The sequence below is a fragment of the Ascaphus truei genome, chromosome 15 (assembly GCF_040206685.1).
Source record: "Ascaphus truei isolate aAscTru1 chromosome 15, aAscTru1.hap1, whole genome shotgun sequence".
In the NCBI taxonomy this organism is placed as follows: Eukaryota; Metazoa; Chordata; class Amphibia; order Anura; family Ascaphidae; genus Ascaphus; species Ascaphus truei.
This window is the reverse complement of record NC_134497.1, coordinates 29,662,350-29,682,133: the sequence shown is the minus strand read 5'-3', so window position 1 is coordinate 29,682,133 and position 19,784 is coordinate 29,662,350. Positions and strand designations below refer to the sequence as shown.

The 19,784-nt window shown below is 45.5% G+C and overlaps 1 protein-coding gene across 4 annotated transcripts in view; it reads left to right on the top strand.

The window, feature by feature from the left end:
* The first annotated feature begins 2,935 nt into the window (after window positions 1-2,935).
* Window positions 2,936-19,784, top strand: part of LOC142466749 (uncharacterized) — a 77,852-nt gene continuing 61,003 nt past the window's right edge. For 2 of the 4 annotated variants that reach the window (XR_012788207.1, XM_075572114.1), the window contains exons 1-2: window positions 2,936-3,018; window positions 16,751-16,935. The gene's annotated coding sequence lies outside the window, so the exon portion shown is untranslated. Of the gene's footprint in view, window positions 3,019-3,715; window positions 4,101-16,750; window positions 16,936-19,784 lie in introns of those variants that run through there. The other 2 variants (XM_075572115.1, XM_075572118.1) reach the window with 2 other exon arrangements.

Sequence of the window (19,784 nt, the reverse complement as noted above, 5' to 3'; positions counted from 1 at the left end):
AACTCTTCTGGATTTTTACCCTCAATACAAGAATCCCATTTGGTCTAAATTCAGATTGGGATCTCAATCCTTTTCTAAAATAAAATGAAACCAACTAAAAAATCAAATACAATAGTGCCATGATAATAATTGTAGTCTTTGCAATTGATAATTGGTTTGAATTATGTAACTTGTAAAATTAATAACACTAACATTTGTCATAAGCTTGGGTATAATATTTACAATAAGTTTAAATGTAAAACAAAAAAATATTGATTAAAAAACAGTGATTATTATATGCTAAAATAAGTTTTCGGTCCACACATCTAATGACTCTACAATAATATGGATTACAAACATCTGATTATATGACTCTGTTCCCTTACTTAAGTTGAACAGGCATGCTGTGAAATGTTGGATGGATGAGTTCACAGACAAGGCTCAATTGGTGAACTTCTATACATTTACATAACAATACACACAATTGGCTGCATGTTCTAATTCTATTTTTTCTGGGTCAGGGTACAGAGTCATACATATGTATTCTATACTCTAACATCCATGATTATCTTTTGTTTTAAACATTTTTTTAAACACATTGATTACCTTTGTTTTTAACATTATTCAAAGTACACACTTCGTTTGTAACGAAGATTGCGTGTACTGTTCATTGCTTAGTGTCAATAAAGTTATTTTAAAGTTTTTTTTCACTGTTCGTCAAAAATATTAATAAAGTTGTTGTTGATGTTCATAGACGCGCTGACATCACCGCTCTACCCTCCGTGACGGGCGCCACTCGTGGCGCGCCCTATACACACGGCGCGCTGCTCGTGACGCAACCAAGCGACGGGTTAGGTGTGAGGAAAGGCGGGAAAATGAACCTTTATAAGGTAAGAGATCTAATCAGAGTGTTATCACCTTGAGAAAGAGCGGAAGCTCGAAACGCGTTGGTGGGGGCCCTAGGGCTCATCCTTGTTATCATGCTCTGATCCAATAAACCTCATTATTTTTATTGGGAACACACTCTCCAGCAATTTTTTCCAGTAGTGCTCCATCTCTCCCTGCTGAACCTAGGAATGTAGAAGGTTGCCTACACAGGACACACATATATAATAAGTACATACACGGAGATGTATATAACCAGTTTATATGATATGCAGGAATAACAACACACTTTAATAATACTCCCCCTAGGGGGCAACTCCACAGTCTATAACGCAGTCCAAAGTGTCTTTCACTCCACTAGGAGCGTACCTACCCACCGCTGTGTATCCCCACACCGTGTCCATAGCTTAACCCCTTTGTCCCGTGGTCAGCGCTGCCACTATGTGTGATAAGAATATATGTGATACGTTGGTGCACTTAAGAGGGTACCTGCCGAGTGCTCCTGCACTCGGGCCTGCAAGCGACTTCGAAAAGGATCTGCCGCTTGGTGATCCCGTCTTGATCCGGCGTTTCCTCGCTCGGGGTCCGCCAGGGGCTATCCCACCCTGGAGATAGTCTCTGTCTCTTTGGGCACAGACTTGAGCCCAAGTTTCTTCACGGGAAGCGCAGCGTCCGCTGTGTCCCTATCTATCACTGGCACTAATGTGACAAAGTCACTAACCTAGGGCCTGTCCCTATAGCACCACAAGCTGGGGGAGTTCAGAACCTATCTGGGGTCAAGGGGATTGCTGGCCTAATGCAGTGGGTCACTGACCCCTGCACTCACCTCCTTCCCCTAGCTCTCCTGGTCCAGCACTGATTAGCGTGGTCCCCAGCTCGCGGAAAGTATCTAATTCTCCTCTGCAGGGAGATGTCGCAGCCCTATTGGCTCCCTGGCGTCACGTGGGGTCCCCTAAGGCTCACGGGACTCGTAGTCCCTGCTTAGAGCCCTCTCCTGGTAGGCTAGTGTGGCCGCCTCCTCACTGCGCATGCGCGATCTGTCTGAGGGCCTCCCGGCGCTCGGGCTCCTGCGCATGCGCGAGGCAGTGAAGAATGGCGGCGCCCTGTAATGGGAGCCGCTGGGAGCCTCGCCACGCAACCGCGTCCCCGGCAACCCCCCGCACGCGTCCCCGGCAACCAGCCGCATCGGTGAGTACCCGGAGGGGAAAAGAGCAAAAAGAGAAAAAAACGGAGCACTAATCCACACCTGGCAATGCCAGAAAAAGTACAAGGATGCGTTCCCATAAAATAAAAGCTTACTTTAATGGATCAGATACCAAAAAAACCACACCAACGCGTAAAGTAAGCTTTTATTTTATGGCATTGCCAGGTGTGGATTAGTGCTCCTTTTTTTTCTCTTTTTGCTCTTTACATCCATCTACAGGCGGAGGCACAGTTAACCGTGGGCTTTTGGACACAGCTGGACTCACTCTTCATCGTGGACATTCATCCCATGTGAGTCATTTCCAATTTACCCACATTTTGTCTTGGATTATCAAAGGGTTTCCATTTTAATAGTTGCTTATATACTTAGTTGCTTATATACTGGTCACTGGAAGGTGCATTACTACATTTAATCCTTACTGCTTTGCCTTGTGGGATTATAGCGTGCCAGTTTGCATCTCATGGAAACACTATTTACACATCTTCATTGGGTTATTCCACCTTACAAAACTTCATTTATACCCACACTGCTTTTTTACTCTGAGCACCATACAACGTTTTTTCTATAGTACCCGGAGGGGGCCAGCAAAACAGAGGGGGACCTGGCTACAGGAGTGATATTACATATGCAAGCTCATATACAATTGGTAAATGAAGCAGCTTTACTGAGATATATTAAGGACAGGGAGGAGTATACACATCTACATGCAGAAGAAACTATCTTTCCCTAGCACAGTGCCTGGGAAATGTTACTGTCTTGTTGCTAATCTACACAGCATGTGACACGTGATCCGTTTTGAAGTCTAAAAACTACAACTCCCATGATCCCCTTAGTGTGAGCATGCGCAGTAGGACACAGAGCGGTGACCTGGATGTAGTCAGTGTCTCCACTTCCGGGAAAGAGACGATGAAGAAATAAAGTGGTGCAGGAAGCACACAGGAGCCTTTTCTGTAAGTAACTTACTTTGTATTCAAAGCATCAGAGCAGGTATATGCAAACACGTGGCGTTTCAGGACAGACACGTCCTCTCCTCAGACCATACACCTTACTGCAATAAAATACCTATTTACTTACACAAAGCGCTTAGCCTAAAAATACCTGTTGGGCACGTACCTAGTGTACTGATAAAGCTATACCTAAAAGGTGAAGGATGTGACCGACCCCAAATACAGAGACCCCACGTGTATACATAATACTGACTGTGGATAGAAGGGAGGGGGTCTCCCCGTCCATTCTGTTATTTTTGAGGGAGCGATCATGTGACCCCCCTGTCACTGAAAGGGTTAAAATAACTGTTTTACTTATTTGTGTATTGTGAAAGAAATCCTGTTCTGTATTTCTCCAGGAACATTTATGTGTTTGACTAATGAGGGCATTATAATTACTTTAGTTTCTATGGAAGTGTTATTTTTTTTTTTTTTTCTAAACTGTTTTTTTAACTTGACAATTCGCTACATTTAACCTATTAAATATGGCATTGTTGTTGGGTCACGTTCTTCCTAGGAGGGACTGCCCCTTTAAATACCATTTTCCTGCTCTGCTTCAGTTTAAATAAATCCTGAGATTACAAACCCATAAGAGTTTGCACAATCAGCCTTTTCTCCTTGCTAGCTATCCTAAGCATCCTTTTCCTCTCATCCCACACAAGTCTTTCCCCGTCTTAGGAACGCAGGGCCACACTTTTCAAAGCCTTATTTAACCAGAGGCAGCTGCTGACATTATGGATAACTTTGGTTGCTGTCACCTACACTACTTTACCTAGTTTACTTGGCAGCTAATGACAAATCTGTGTTCTCCAGACTATTACTCGGTGACAATAACCATCACTTAGGCTGAGTCCCTGCTGAGCTCGCTTGGCACGTTTACCTTCAATGTGGATCAGCAAATCCCATCTCCCGCTGTGCTCTACACACGCTCTCCCAAGCGTTGTGCTTGGGGAGACAAGGGACAGATACTTTCGTGCTGAGAGCAGGGTCACATGACTCTGCTCTGACAAATGGAAAGAGAATTCAGCAGAGAAGTGGAAAGGGAGGTGGGGCAAACGGATAGGGGGGGGCAAACTGACAGGGGGGAGGGGGGCAAACTGACAGGGAGGAGGGGGGCAAACGGACGGGGGGAGGGGGTCAGATGAATGGGGACGGGGGCAAACGGACGGGGGGCAAACGGACGGAAGGGGGGGGCATACGGACGGGGGGCAAACGGACAGAGGGGTGGGGGCAAATGGAGTGCTGCTGCGTGATGGTGGGGGGAGAAGGGGAGAAGGGGAGAGGGGGGGGGAGAAGGGGAGAAGGGGAGAGGGGGGGGGAGAAGGGGAGAAGGGGGGAGAAGGGGAGAAGGGGAGAGGGGGGGGAGAGGGGAGAAGGGGAGAGGGAGGGGAGAGGGGGGGGAGAGGGAGGGGAGAGGGGGGGGAGAGGGGAGAAGGGGAGAGGGAGGGGAGAAGGGGAGAGGGGGGGAGAGGGAAGGAGAGGGGTGGGGAGAGGGGGGCAGGGGAGAGAGCGCAGGGGGGGCGGCGAGAGCACGGGGTGGAGAGAAAGAAGGCAAAGGGGAGGAGAGAAATGAAGGGGGGGATGGCCGGGAGAGAGAGGGGGGCCGGGAGGGAGAGAGAGGGGGGCCGGGAGGGGGAGAGAGGGGGGATGGCCGGCAGAGAGAGTGTGCAGGGGGGCGGGGAGAGAGAGCGGGGGGAGAGGGGGGGCGAGGAGAGACCGCGCATAGGGGACGGGGGAGAGAGCACGCAGGGGGGACGGGGGAGAGGGGGGGGATGGCCGGGAGAGAGAAGGGGGCCGGGAGAGAGAGTGTGCAGGGGGGCGGGGAGAGAGAGTGTGCAGGGGGGCGGGGAGAGAGAGTGTGCAGGGGGGCGGGGAGAGAGAGCGCGCAGGGGGGCCGGGAAAGAGATTATGCAGTGGAACAGGGGAGAGAGCGTGCAGGGGGGCGGGAGAGAGAGCAATGGGAGGGAGAGAGCGCAATGGGGGGGGGGAGATATATATAGATATCGATATATATTAGAGAGAGAAATATACACAGAAACACAGACAGCCCTTATACAGCCAATGACACCCCCACTCGTAATAGCCACGCACCCCCACTCCTGCTCTAAAAATGTTGCAGGACCGCGATTGCTCATGCTTCATGAGCTGGTGACATCACCGCTCTCCAAGCATGAGCGAGCTCAGCGGCTGCGGGGCCGCAGCCTTAGGCACGTTCTATAGTGCCGTGCGCTATACATGGGCTGCGCACGGCAGGGAGAGGGGAGCCGACAGACAGCGGCAAAGTTTAGGAAATTCATCGTTTCGCACCGCTGCGTGCGTGTGTGTGATTGCAGAAGTTAAAAAAAAAAATATTCAAGTTTTTGTTTCTTTAAAAAATCTTAGGCTGCGTCCAGGGTTGCAGCAGTCGTGCGGAGGCGCGCTGAGGGAAAGCGGGTGCTTTCCCTGGCCTTCGTTAGCGCGCCGTCCGGGGGCGTGTCGGGGGCGGGCCAGTGATGTCACGGAGCTGGTTCGCCGTCATTTGGCGAACCGCTCAGGTGACCGGCCCTGCTCTCCTGTGACCGTTTGAATCTAAAAATGTCATAAGACCCACGCTTCCGCACGCTTGCGGAAGCGTGCGCGAGCCCCTGCTAAAGCCGCTCTCATGGCTGCAGGGGCTCACTGGTAAGCATGAGCTGACCATGCCCGAGGCCTTATCTAGGACTTCCTTTCACTCACACAACTCATGCACACACATATATACTCACACATACATACATGTATACATTACCTGCAGCTCCCGGCACTATATACAGGAAAAGCATGCGACACGTACACGCGCGTTCGCATAGGAACGCACGGCCGCATCCTGTATATAACAGCCCTTAGGCTGTGCTTATAGTGCCTGCGACGTCGCTCAAAAACAAAACAATTGACTCCATCGCCAGCGCTTATAGTAAGCGCGACGGAGACGGAGAGACGTTGCACCTTGAAAATTGTTAGTCGGGTCTATTTTTTAGAGACAGTCACCACGTGACTGTCTATAAGCCAATCAAATTGCGCAGCCCGCCCCTTTTAGTGATGTCACTGCCGACAGTCGCAAAAAAACAAATTACAACTGTCGCGGATGGCGATGGCGACGTTATCGGTCGTGTCGCCAGCACTAAGCGCGGCCTTATTTTCTTTCCAAATCCTTGCAAAACCTCCCGAAACTACTGAAGAAACAGAAATATTCATTTTATTTATCCCCCAAAAAGTTTGTCAAATTATTTCCCCTATAAGAGTTACCCGCCTCACATGGTTTCTCTTACTGTGTTTCTATTGCTGTTTGTGTTCTGTATCCTCCTTCCTCCCACACCCGTTATTTGCCTCCCAGGTACTGATCTGCAGGGGGTTATTTTTCCTTAGGCCCGTTTAATACAGCGTGCGGCCGTGCGTTCCTCTGCGAACGCGCGTGCACGTGCCGCATGCTTTCCGTGTATATAGAGCCGGGAGCTGCAGGTAAGTGTATATGTGAACAACAAAACAAAGCGCAAAACGCTCATCGTGAAGTAGTAAAAAACAGTGTTTATAAAATAAGTGGTTCAAGGTTAAGCGTACAGCAGATTTGACTTAAACAGGCACATAAAGCTACACCGTAGCTGTTACCAATAACTGCGGCCAGGAACTGCAAGGGATTCTCCCATCAAGGATCTCACTTCCTCTCCCGCACGATCAGCTGGGGTAAAGCAGCAGCCACAGTAACGGTGTGTAGGTGTATTAACGCAGTCTCTGAGTCCAGTTTGTTGCGTCAATGCGTCCGGTGGAGCCAAAGGAGTAATCAGCTCAGTCCTGTAAGGCATCGTCCTGTCTCCACACATCACTGCGCGTCTGCGTAGGTTGATGACGTCACGGCGCATACGCTGAAGGATGCAAAACGATCTTATAGCTTAAAGTAAGTGTTTCAAATACACAGGCTACTTAAGAACCTCGAAACTCAAATAAGATAGAATATAAGGTTGAGTGGTATCTCTCCAACGCGTTTCGTAGCTCAAAAGGCCACTTCTTCAGGGAATAAAACTCAGAACAATAGTTCAGAGTATTTACCACCCAAAACTCTGCGATTGGTTAATTACTGAAAAGTAACAGCAAATCGCCATTCACTATGACAATACAATACAGCTGGATATCAAAGCTGCACAATTAAGAGACATTCACTTTTAATGCAATCACAATAAAATAAAATTAATAATACTTATTTCATGATAAAAATCTATAACAAATAAAAGCAACAAATGGCAAAGAAAAAGTTAATGTAAACTCTGAAAGAAGGAAACAAAGAATTAGTTTCAAAGCAGATGATTACAAGTGCACATACTGTAGAAAGACCAAAATCAATACAGGGACCAGATATCCACGTCCTCATTTAACCCTTTGGGGGTATGGGACTCTAACTTATAGATCCAGAAAGTTTCTTGCATAGAAAGGTTTTTAATTCTATCCCCACCTCTCCTTCCTACAGGAACAGTATGAATGCCCTTAAATCTAAGGGAGGATGTGTCCTTATTATGATGTAACGAGAAATGTCGAGACAGGCTATGTTTCTCGTATCTGTGTTTGATATTTCTAATATGTTCTTGGATTCGCACTTTGAGACACCTTTTACTGCGACCAACATACTGAATTTTACATAAACGTTCAATTAAATAAATCACATGAGTGGTATTGCAGTTTATAAACTCCTCAATTTTAAACTCCTCATGATTCACAGCTGATTTTGAAAGTTTTTCTCTCTCTATATAGGTATTTACAGATATATATTCTCACAACCCAGGGGGAGCACGAGGGAGAAAAATAACAGAAAAAAACAGACTAAGTGCAGACAGTAGGATTCAGTGTGAAAAATTATGATGATTATCTTGGCTCTTCTGTGCAGCCTACTCACAAGATAGTAGTGGTTTTAGGGCAATAACAGGTAACGTGGAATCTATGAAGTCTTCTAGACGCAGGCAGAGTAATGCTCTCATTCAGCAGTCAGGTAGATTAAGGCATGGAAAAGTAAAGAAAAACCTCCATAGTGCAGATCAATGGTTTAAAAAGGATATTTATATAGTAATGCTTAAAAATGCGCACTTACAATAGACAAGTATAAAAACAACATTTGTCACTCAAAGTGAAAAGATGAGGATTGTGCCGCAGCTCACCACACCGCCTCTGCTCCGGGACCCCTCTGTGTGTCGCTGTTTGCTCTCTCTCCTGCACCGCAGCATTCAGAGATCACATCCAGCAGACCAGCACTGTTTCCAGTGCGATACGTCACTTCTGGTTTCCTCGAGGAGCTCCGTCACGTCACTTCCGGTAGGGCTTGTGATGGACAGCTACCAGCACCAATCCTCTCTCTTCCTGGGGGGATCCTGGGAGAATATATATCGAACATCTGGGACCAGTGAAGACAGTCCTTTCCAGAGGGTCTGAGCAGGGGGTTACAACCTTTATTTATTATTCTATGTTTGCACTATTTGAGTCACAAAGTCACTTAATATTAAGTGTGTAAATTTCTTTCACTGTATTATTAGTGAGCACTAGTATTTGTTTTTAGCGCCTCTTTTACACCATCACTCAATCACAAGGTATTTACAGATATAGCAATTACCGCATGGAAAATTACCAATAGATTTGTTCAACCATAGTTTTTCTCTATTATTAATAGGTAAAAAAATATCGCTTGGAGCCAATGTATTTTTAAAGTTTTTTGCTTTCCTTTAAATGAACTTTGGTGTTAGTGGGATGTGGTCCCCCAAAAACACATCCCTACTTAAAATTGCCCAGTGTTTTTTGAGAATCTCCTCAATTTTACCATTAGCTGAGTTAAAGGTAGCTACGAATGGGATCTCAAGACACCCAGTGGTCTCTAGGTGCTATTTTAGCTTTAGGTAAAATCATAAGATCTCTATTCATAACTCTCACTTTCTCTAAATCCTGTAGTTAATCTTTTTCAGGATACCCCCTTTCAATGAATTTAAGAAGAAGTGAATTAGCTTGCTCTTCAAAATCTTCACTAGTACTGCAATTCCTTTTAATACTGACAAATTGGCCCCTAGGAATATTAGAAATCCATGATTTTTTTATGGTTGCTAGAGGCCATAAGTAGATTATTTGCATCTACTTCTTTGAAGAAGACCTTCGTAACTACTTCCCCTTTGTCTGTAGCAGTTAGATTAAGATCAAGGAAATTAATAGTGCTTTCATCAGAAATATGGCTGAAAATTAAATTCATATCATTAAGATAACTGACGAATTCAATCAAATCTTGTTCACTACCATCCCACACGCACAGAATGTCGTCGATGAAGCGCCGCCACACGACGACATTCCGGCTAAAGGGATTGTTCGCCCAGATCCTTTGTCTCTCCCAGTTTCCCATATACAGGTTTGCGAAGCTGGGGGCAAATCTTGTCCCCATTGCAGTTCAGCAAACCTGCAAGAAAAATTGGGAGAGAAACAAAAAGTAATTGTGTGTAAGTATGAATTCAATTGCTTTCAATATGAATTCTACATTGAGGGGATGTAATAAACAATCACCCTCCAAAAAGGACCTTATTGCTAGCAGACCTTTGTCATGCGGGATGTGTGTATATAATGCCTGTACATCACAGGTCAGCCATCTAAATGACTTCCATTTAAATCCAGAAAATATCTGGAGCACTGATGATGTATCCTTCAGGTATGAGGGTAATTTAACTACATAACTCTGCAGAAAAAAATCAACATATTGTGAAAGATTCGACGTAAGTGACTGAATACCCGAGATGATCAGGCGACCAGGGGGGTTATTCAGTGACTTATGAATTTTGGGCAAATGATAAAAAATGGGTACTCGGGGACATTCTAAATATAAAAAATCAAACTCAAGTTTGGAAAGTACCAAGTCATCCATGGCTTCAACAAGTAGTAATTTGAGGAGAGCTGTATACTCAACTGTAAGGTCTTTAGCAATCTTGATATACAGTAGAAAGCTGAATCTCCCAGGAGGCGGTGGGCCTCAGCCTCATAGTCCTTACGATCCTGGAGGACCACACCACCTCCTTTATCGGCTTGTCTTATAATTAAGGTGGAGTTATCTTTCAAACATCTTAAAGCCAAATTTTCATTAACACTCACATTGTGTTTAATGCTTTTAGATTTGAATGTTTTAGTTAATTCAAGGAAATCACTGTTGACAATATTGAAGAATGTTTCCACATGGTGGCCCTTTGATTGGGCTGGATCGAACTTAGACCTAGGTTTAAATGGTGTATGTTTGCACACTAGGTTATCTCCTACATTCTCCAATATGGTCACAGTGTTTACCTCTGGTGTCTTAATATGGTTTTCTTTATCCATTTGAATAAAATGTCTCTTTAAAGTAACATTTCTCGTGAACTTATGCAAGTCCTTATACAACTGGAACCCCTCCGGTCCACTAGATTTAGAGAAGGTGAGACCTCTACTCCATACTCTTTTCTGATCCTCTGTCAATATAGTGGAAGACAGGTTGAAAATGCCACGTATTACTGGGACCCTTTTCTGTATTGATCTCTTTTCTTGCACTCTGGCTCCTCCTCTTGTCCCTCTCCTGACAACACTCGTTTTTTCTTTGGTTTGTCTGGGCTCAGGGCTATACTTTTTAATTTTGTTGTTTTCTCTGGTTTCTCTATAAGGGAAAGGAATCTGCTGCTCAGGCTCTCTAAAAAATGGAGCCCTGGATTTTGGATTAGCTGTTTTACTCCATGGGATTTATTATTTTGAGTTTTATTCTCATGGTGGTAGGTATCACTTTCTCCATGGAAACGAGACTCATCATTAGACTTCTGATGGTTTTTATGTAGTCCATGGTTAGAGCGATCCCTACGGGGTTCTTCATGTCCCCCTTTTGACCTATTCCTATAATTGCCATGTTTCTTTCCCTGTGCGGGGACCCAATAACCTTGGGGTTTATCTGGCCTGGGTGTTTTGGATCTCGTGGGGTATGATCCATCGCCCTTTCTGGTATTGGGTACATATACACGGTCAATAACCCTTCCCCTTGCTTCATCCTTCGCCCAATCCCTTTCTTTCCCTGTATCGTAATCTTTCTTATCACAGAAAAAAAATTTATGTTTAATTTTAATAATTTCTTCATCTGCATTTTCTAATTTAGTCTTTAGCTCAAATTCCAATTTAGAACAATCATGATTAATCACTATAGGTTCCAGATCTTTAATGGCTTGAGCTACTTCTTTTTCAATTAATGCGAGAGATTTATTACGTTGATAAATAATCAGACGCATTAATTAATTAGAACAATCATCAAGTATTCTGTTCCATTCCTTCATAAAGTGACAATTGTCCTTGCCAAATGTAGGAGGTCTTAAAACCCTTAACCCTCTCGGAATCCTACCACAATCAATATATCTCTGGAGGGTTGTTTTCTCCAACCAGAGTTTATTGTCAACCAGTAAAAGTTTTTCTAATTTCTTAAAATTATCATCTACAGATAGCTCTTTATCTGAGTCCTCAATACAGTCACTAGACTCATCTGTAAACATGCGATAAAATTCCTCTTGGCGTTTATCACGGGATAAAAGCAGACTCCGCACCATTATTACTAGTAATTACACCAACCCTGAAACAATAATAAGTACTACAAATTAAAAGGATATAATCTATGCAGCACCCTAGAACAATATAGTGAACAGAAGTAAAAACAGACAAGTGGGCAAAGGAAATATACCTCTAAAAAAGTGTACAAGTGATAATAATTAATTATATCAAGCACCCAAAAAAATAATAATGTGGTTGATAAGTGAATCAGATAAACAAGTGTTACCAATATAGAGGAGCGTCTGCTGCTGGTAAAGGGTAGCCCAAGACCCTAGAATCTCAGTCCTGTAAGACAGCATGCATCATCCTGTCTCCACACCTCACTGCGCGTCCGCGTAGGTTGATGACGTCATGGCGCATGTGCCGAAGGATGCAAAACGATCTTATAGCTTAAAGTAAGTGTTTCAAATACACAGGCTACTTAAGAACCCCGAAACTCAAATAAAATAGTGTATAAGGTTGAGTGGTATCTCTCCAAGACTGAGCTGATTACTCCTTTGGCTCCACCGGGCGCATTGATGCAACAAACTGGACTCAGAGACTGCGTTAATACACCTACACACCGTTACTGTGGCTGCTGCTTTACCCCAGCTGATCGTGCGGGAGAGGAAGTGAGATCTTTGATGGGAGAGTCCCTTGCAGTTCCTGGCCGCAGTTATTGGTAACAGCTACGGTGTAGCTTTATGTGCCTGTTTAAGTCCCATCTGCTGTACGCTTAACCTTGAACCACTTATTTTATAAACACTGTTTTTACTACTTCAAAGTGAGCGTTTTGCGCTTTGTTTTGTTGTTTGTAGATTCTAGGGTCTTGGGCTACACTTTTCTCAGCAGCAGACGCTCCTCTATATTGGTAACACTTGTTTATCTGATTCACTTATCAAGCACTTTATTGTTTTTTTGGGTGCTTGATATAATTATTATCACTTGTACACTTTTTTAGAGGTATATTTCTTTTGCGCACTTGTCTGTTTTTACAAGTGTATATGTGTGTATGTGTGTGTGTATGAATGTGTGTGTGTGTATATGTTGTGTGACTGAAATTAAGTCTTAAGTAAGATTTTTTTAAATAAAAAAAAACTTTAATATTTTTTTATTTTATTTGTGCAATTATTTACCCCCCCCCCCCACACACACACATATATACACACACACACACACACACACACACACACACACACACACACACACACACACACACACACACACACACACACACACTAATATATACATTTGTACACTTGTTCACAATATATACATATACACACACACTAATATATACACTTGTACACTTTTTTAGAGGTATATTTCTTTTGCGCACTTGTCTGTTTTTACAAGTGTATATGTGTGTATGTGTGTGTGTATGAATGTGTGTGTGTGTGTATATGTTGTGTGACTGAAATTAAGTCTTAAGTAAGATTTTTTTAAATAAAAAAAAACTTTAATATTTTTTTATTTTATTTGTGCAATTATTTACCCCCCCCCACACACACACATACACACACACACACACACACACACACACACACACACACACACACACACACACACACACACACACACACACACACACACACACACACACACACACACACACTAATATATACATTTGAGCGCAGGCAGCGGCACAAAAAGATTAATTTCTTCATCTTTGCCGCTGTCTGTCGGCTCCCCTCTCCCTGCCGTGTGCGCGCTCGGCACTTCTATAGAAAGGCTGACTAACGTCAGCCAACTAAAATTACGCGCGCGCGCACTGCGTAGCGGCGCACGTCACTATAAAACGGCCCTTATCCACTTTGCCTCCTCTGTTTACCAAACACTAGATTCACTAAAGTGCAATAGCCTCAATTGCACTTTAACAGCCACTCAAGAAAATGGCAATGAGCATGTGATCACAGCAGCTCTTTGCACCTCTCCCCTAACCTCTGTCTTCCACTCACAGCCTTGTTCAGCACCATTGCTGCCCGTATGTAGCTTTCGGCCTCTGACATGGTAGCATAGACAGCGCTCAGCAGCGCTGACGCTCATGCTCTCCTGCTTTTTTTCTGTCCCTGCATGAGCTTCAGCGTGCCCGCTTTTGTGCCGGGTGGGAGTGGGGCGGAGGCGGGGCTAGCACGTCACGGCGCCGACGTCACGGACTGCCATTGGCTTTTGGCAATCACGTGACCGGCCCTCCGCTTCCCTCAGCGGGAAAACTTAAATTTCCCTGTCAGCTGCAATTCCACACGCCTCCGCACGCCTGTGGAAGCGTGCGGAAGCGCAGACTAAAGCCCGTGCTGATAAGGATAATGTTTCCCCTCAGCACGGCTCAGCGCGCCTCAGCATGGTCTTTTTGACCATGGCCCTGGCCTTAGGCTTGTTCCCTGCTGGCTGCTGCACGCTTGCTATGAGGGGCGCTGCAGGGATAAGAGCCGCCACTCAATGGGGCCGGGCCCGATGCGAGGGGGGGCCGCCGCATTGCGCGGCGAGTTTTTAAAAAATACATCTCAACTCCGTTATAGCGCGGTCCTCGGGGGCCACCCAATCCGTCCGCGCTATAACTGAGGTCACGCTAATTTTTTTTTAAATGGCTGCCGATCGGGAGGAGAGGAGGGAGGCGGAGGTGGAGTGAGGCGCCGGCAGCCCTACATGTCCCCTAGCAGCCACTGTAGTTCTCCCAGCATTCCCCGCACTCCCCTCAGCAGCTCCGCACCAGCCAACCACGGATCCCCTCAACTCCAGCCTCGCACCGATCCCCTCTCCACCTATTCTCCCCCCCACCCCAGCCTTGCACTGATCCCCGCACCGACCCCCCCAGCCTTGCGCCGATCCCCAAGCCTTGCACCTTTCCTCCCCCCCCTCCCCAGCAGCCCCAAAATACCCCCAAAGGTGGGCTGTGACACCAAAGGTAGGGGGGGCTGTGTGTGCTGTGGGAGTGTGCTGTGAGAGTGTGCTGTGAGAGTGTGCAGCGAGTGCAGTGTGCAGCGAGTGCAGTGTGCAGCGAGTGCAGTTTGCAGCGAGTGCAGTGTGCAGCGAGTGCAGCGAGTGCAGCGAGTGCAGCGAGTGCAGCGTGCAGCGAGTGCAGCGTGCAGCGAGTGCAGTGTGTGCAGCGAGTGCAGCGAGTGCAGCGAGTGCAGTGTGCAGTGAGTGTGCAGTGTGCAGTGAGTGTGTGCAGTATGCAGTGAGTGTGTGCAGTGTGCAGTTAGTGTGTGCAGTGTGCTGTGTGTGCACTGTGTTGGTGCTGTGTGTGCACTGTGTTGGTGCTGTGTGTGCACTGTGTTGGTGCTGTGTGTGCACTGTGTTGGTGCTGTGTGTGCACTGTGTTGGTGCTGTGTGTGCACTGTGTTGGTGCTGTGTTTGCAGTGCTGAGTGTGTGCAGTGTGTTTGCTGGTGCAGTGTGTGTGTGCAGTGTGTTTGCTGGTGCAGTGTGTGTGTGCAGTGTGTTTGCTGGTGCAGTGTGTGTGTGCAGTGTGTTTGCTGGTGCAGTGTGTGTGTGCAGTGTGTTTGCTGGTGCAGTGTGTGTGTGCAGTGTGTTTGCTGGTGCAGTGTGTGTGTGCAGTGTGTTTGCTGGTGCAGTGTGTGTGTGCAGTGTGTTTGCGCAGTGTGTTTGCTGGTGCAGTGTGTGTGTGCAGTGTGTTTGCTGGTGCAGTGTGTGTGTGCAGTGTGTTTGCTGGTGCAGTGAGTGTGTGCAGTGTGTTTGCTGGTGCAGTGAGTGTGTGCAGTGTGTTTGCTGGTGCAGTGAGTGTGTGCAGGGTGTTTGCTGGTGCAGTGAGTGTGTGCAGTGTCTTTGCTGGTGCAGTGAGTGTGTGCAGTGTCTTTGCTGGTGCAGTGAGTGTGTGCAGTGTGTTTGCTGGTGCAGTGAGTGTGTGCAGTGTGTTTGCTGGTGCAGTGAGTGTGTGCAGTGTGTTTGCTGGTGCAGTGAGTGTGTGCAGTGTGTTTGCTGGTGCAGTGAGTGTGTGCAGTGTGTTTGCTGGTGCAGTGAGTGTGTGCAGTGTGTTTGCTGGTGCAGTGAGTGTGTGCAGTGTTTTTGCTGGTGCAGTGAGTGTGTGCAGTGTGTTTGCTGGTGCAGTTAGTGTGTGCAGTGTGCAGTATATGCAGTGTGCAGTATATGCAGTGTGCAGTATATGCAGTGTGCAGTATATGCAGTATATGCAGTATATGCAGTGTGCAGTATATGCAGTATATGCAGTATATGCAGTGTGCAGTATATGCAGTGTGCAGTGTGGAATTTTTTTTAATTCGGGGTCCATGCTCAAACCGCGTTATAGCGGATTGCGCTATAACGGGGTTGAGCTGTACATTAAAATTGAGATTGGACCTAGTGATGGAGTGCTAGGCCACGCCCCCCGGCGGTTCAACCAATGAGTGCGAACCTGTCTGGTGATGTCATGGCCGCGCCCCCGTCACGCCCCCCCCTATCTTTTCCCCTGCAGCTTTCTGCAGACCAGGGAACGTGGCTGCACACGCCTGCAGCCTCGCAGGTGTGTGTGCAGCGCAGGCACTGGGGCTACGGCCCCAGTGGTCACTGCTTCACGGGCGTCTGACTGCCCAGCGGCGCGTCCACGGGTAAAATCCACAATCTGTGGTCTATGTGAAGCGATGGGATGCATGGGCGCGGGGTGGGGGTCGGGGGTGTTGCCTTGACGGGGGGGGGTGGAGTTTCAAGCCCAAACCGACATTGTTACCTCATTAGACTGTGGCTGAAGACTTTTTCTATAGTCCAGTTTCCTAATCAGTCCAGGGCATGATATAAGCTCAGGTTGCTAATGGAACATATTCCTGCTACATCACCTTGTTACATCAACCCCACTTTCTGTTTAGTTCCACCGGAAGAAAACTCACCTTTGTGTCTCTTGTGTCATCTTGTCTGGGACTTTTTAATAATTACAGTGATTTTATTTATTTTTTAAGTAATAAGAAAGTTGTGACTGGTGTGGCCTGTGGCTCCCATTCCAATAAAAATGTGGGTACATACAAGTGAGCCTTCGTATATACATTGCTCTCCATTAACTTCTGTTCTCCTCAAAAACTGTAGAGAAGAAAGAAAAGACAAGTCACATTATTAACAACTTGTATCTTTTTTCAGCTCTTCCTTTATAAAATAGACATTACTTTGAGACTTCACTAACTGTCCCAATTTTAGGTTTGTTAATTCTGCGAGAAACAAGGAAGAACAGAACCTTGTGGCGTTCCAGTACCACAGGAAAATCTCCTACAGAACCTGCACAGACCTCCCCCCACACACACAGCTTCTGGTCTGGAGATGAATATGGGAAAGAGCTTGGTATCAAGGGGGTGCGCTGTGGAAAAGTAACGCGCCAGCACAAGGTAATCAGGAATATGTGTGTTACGTGGTTTTTACATCTCTATTGTCTTATTACTGATGTTAAATTACAAATAGTGATAGATCTACATACACCATTACGGGTCAACTAGAACTTAATATCACTAAACCTGACTTGAGTCAAAGGGCCAGATACATCAAGCTGCGGTAACCAAAAATGCCATATTACCTCTGTAACGGAGCGGCCTTGTAGATTCTCACTCTCTCGCTGTTGTTGTGCAGCCTGTTGTTGCAGAAGTACCTGGAATTGCTGTTGTTGTACAGCCTGGTTTTCAGCCAGATACTTTATCAGTTTTTCCATCTCCATTTTGGAAACTGCATGTGTATTCTCTCAACTGACCACAGGGGGTGCTATCCCATTTCTAACACATATGTAACAGAGCAGCCTTGTAGATGTGGTCGGGAAGGAGCTCACACACCACTTTCTTGTAACAAAAGTTCTTTATTCCCCGTATCAGGGGTTGCAGCAATTCGGTAACAAAACAGTATTTAACTTAAATAGCATACGTCTGCAAAACAACCGGACGGTACCTAATCGCTGGTATCCAAAAGGCAGTTTATGCTATCCCCCTGACAGGCTCCCTGCAGCCTGTTCCCTCACAGGTTGAGAGCAAAAGGAGAGAGAGTGTGGGAAGTTTGCTGCCGGCTTTTTAAACCTCCCCTTTCCAATCAGCTTGCAAACCTACAAGCCGGGGTGTGGTTTTTCCTGGTCTGCTCAGATGAGATTTAACCCTATACACTCACAACCTCCCATAAAAATGTGCCTTATTATCGTGCAATGAATCAGCGTTGCAGCCCAAAAATAAAGCACTTTTTATCGGACCTGTTAAAAGCATCAGATCCGATACAAAACAGGCATAATACCACATTTTCAAGTAAAAACTGCCATTCAAGTTCCTGTTTTTCCTATGTATACACTGGCGACCCACTTTATTCGAGCTTGGCTAGTCCCACGAATTCGGGTATACCCGGGTGTATTGAGGTTTGTGACTGTTTTCTGCCCGAGTGCATTGGGTTATTTTCCAGCAAGGATTGAAGCATTTTATTCCCGCTGGCTGCAATACTGCACAGTATATATATATATATATACTGCATTACAATTCATGAATTTATGCCATCTGGTAGACACGCGAAGCATTGAAGCCTATTAAATCCTAATCATTATCATTTAACAGATCAGCCGCCCATCAGCCAGGCATGAACCCAGGCTGGGAAGGCAAACGCAACGGGGCTTGTCAGAGGTGAGGAGCGGCGCATTCCAGGTATCTGCCAGGTACATACTGGGTATTTGCTCGAATAAAGTGTGTCGGTGCAGTATAATGGCCAATATACTGCCTATTATATACATAGGAAAATAGAAACAAGGCAGAGCACTGCCAAAGGAGGAGGCTCACATTGATAAAATTAGAAAGGTTTTTTTGGATCAAATAGGACCCTCGATACAAAAATAACGCACCTACGCGTTTTGGGCTCGCACGCCCTTTATCAAGGTGTCAATCACAACAGTTAAAATTGGCATTTTTATGTTTACCTTTTCGCGTCAGTGGGTGATGTCATGCGTCACCGACCAATGAGCTTCGCGCGTATTGACAAATTTGAACAAAACCAACTTTATTGAATTACTTTATTTAAACAACCCATGTCTATGGATCGGTGAAAGCGCGCTATCATCCTAATTCTACCAGCCATGCAAACTATGCATGGAGGGGCACAATCTTATACATAGTATCAAGGAGCACTTAAGGAGATCTATACCTAGAGAGCAAGCATATAAACAACTCCCACACTGGTATCTATTATGCAAATGAAACAAATGCCAGAAGAACCATTAAAAACAAGCAATATGGTACATAGATAAAGATCAATAAATAAAGAAAAAAAGAGAAATACAGGCATACCCCACTTTAAGTACACTCACTTTAAGTACACTCGCGAGTAAGTACATATCGCCCAATAGGCAAACGGCAGCTCACGCATGCGCCTGTCATCACGTCCTGAACAGCAATACCGGCTCCCTACCTGTACCGAAGCTGTGCGCAAGCAGAGATGCTATAGAGCCTGTTACAAATGCATTATTTACATCAGTTATGCACGTATATGACGATTGCAGTACAGTACATGCATCGATAAGTGGGAAAAGGTAGTGCTTCATTTTAAGTACATTTTCGCTTTACATACATGCTCCGGTCCCATTGCGTACGTTAATGCGGGGTACGCCTGTAGCAAAAAATAGAACGGAAATTGCATAACAAAAATTCTTTTACAAATAATAATAATATATATGATCAAAATCCTTTCTAAATAATAAACAGTTTAAATAATAATACTGTGTATCCAAAGGCGTATCCAGGGTATTGATACAAAGTTTATGACGTTATATGGATACAATTAACTCTAAATGCACCAGTTTTCACACTTCTACCATAATATACAAAGGCAAGATGAGCTAAACCAACATGGAATAGATGATAAAATAGTTGTTAAAATACATTACAGTACATATTAACCCATTAGTAGTCCACGGGTCAACTAGTCATCGGTTTCTAGTGGCGATTAATGGTAACTCAGTAATTAATAAATACATCATCAATATTAAAATACATTAATAACCTCCCTCAGTGGCTAACTGCTAAGGTAATGAAAGGAATTGGTGGATGTACCATTTGATGAATGCCCTTTTTTGGGTGCTGGGTGTAATGCTTGTGCTCACCACAAACAAGGCCGGACCCCGGTACTGTGGTGGGAAGATATGACACTACGCACCCACGGCAACGGGCTAGGCCCGGTAGGCAGATAGTCTCTAATGCCGGGTCGGGTTGGAGAAGGTGGGTTA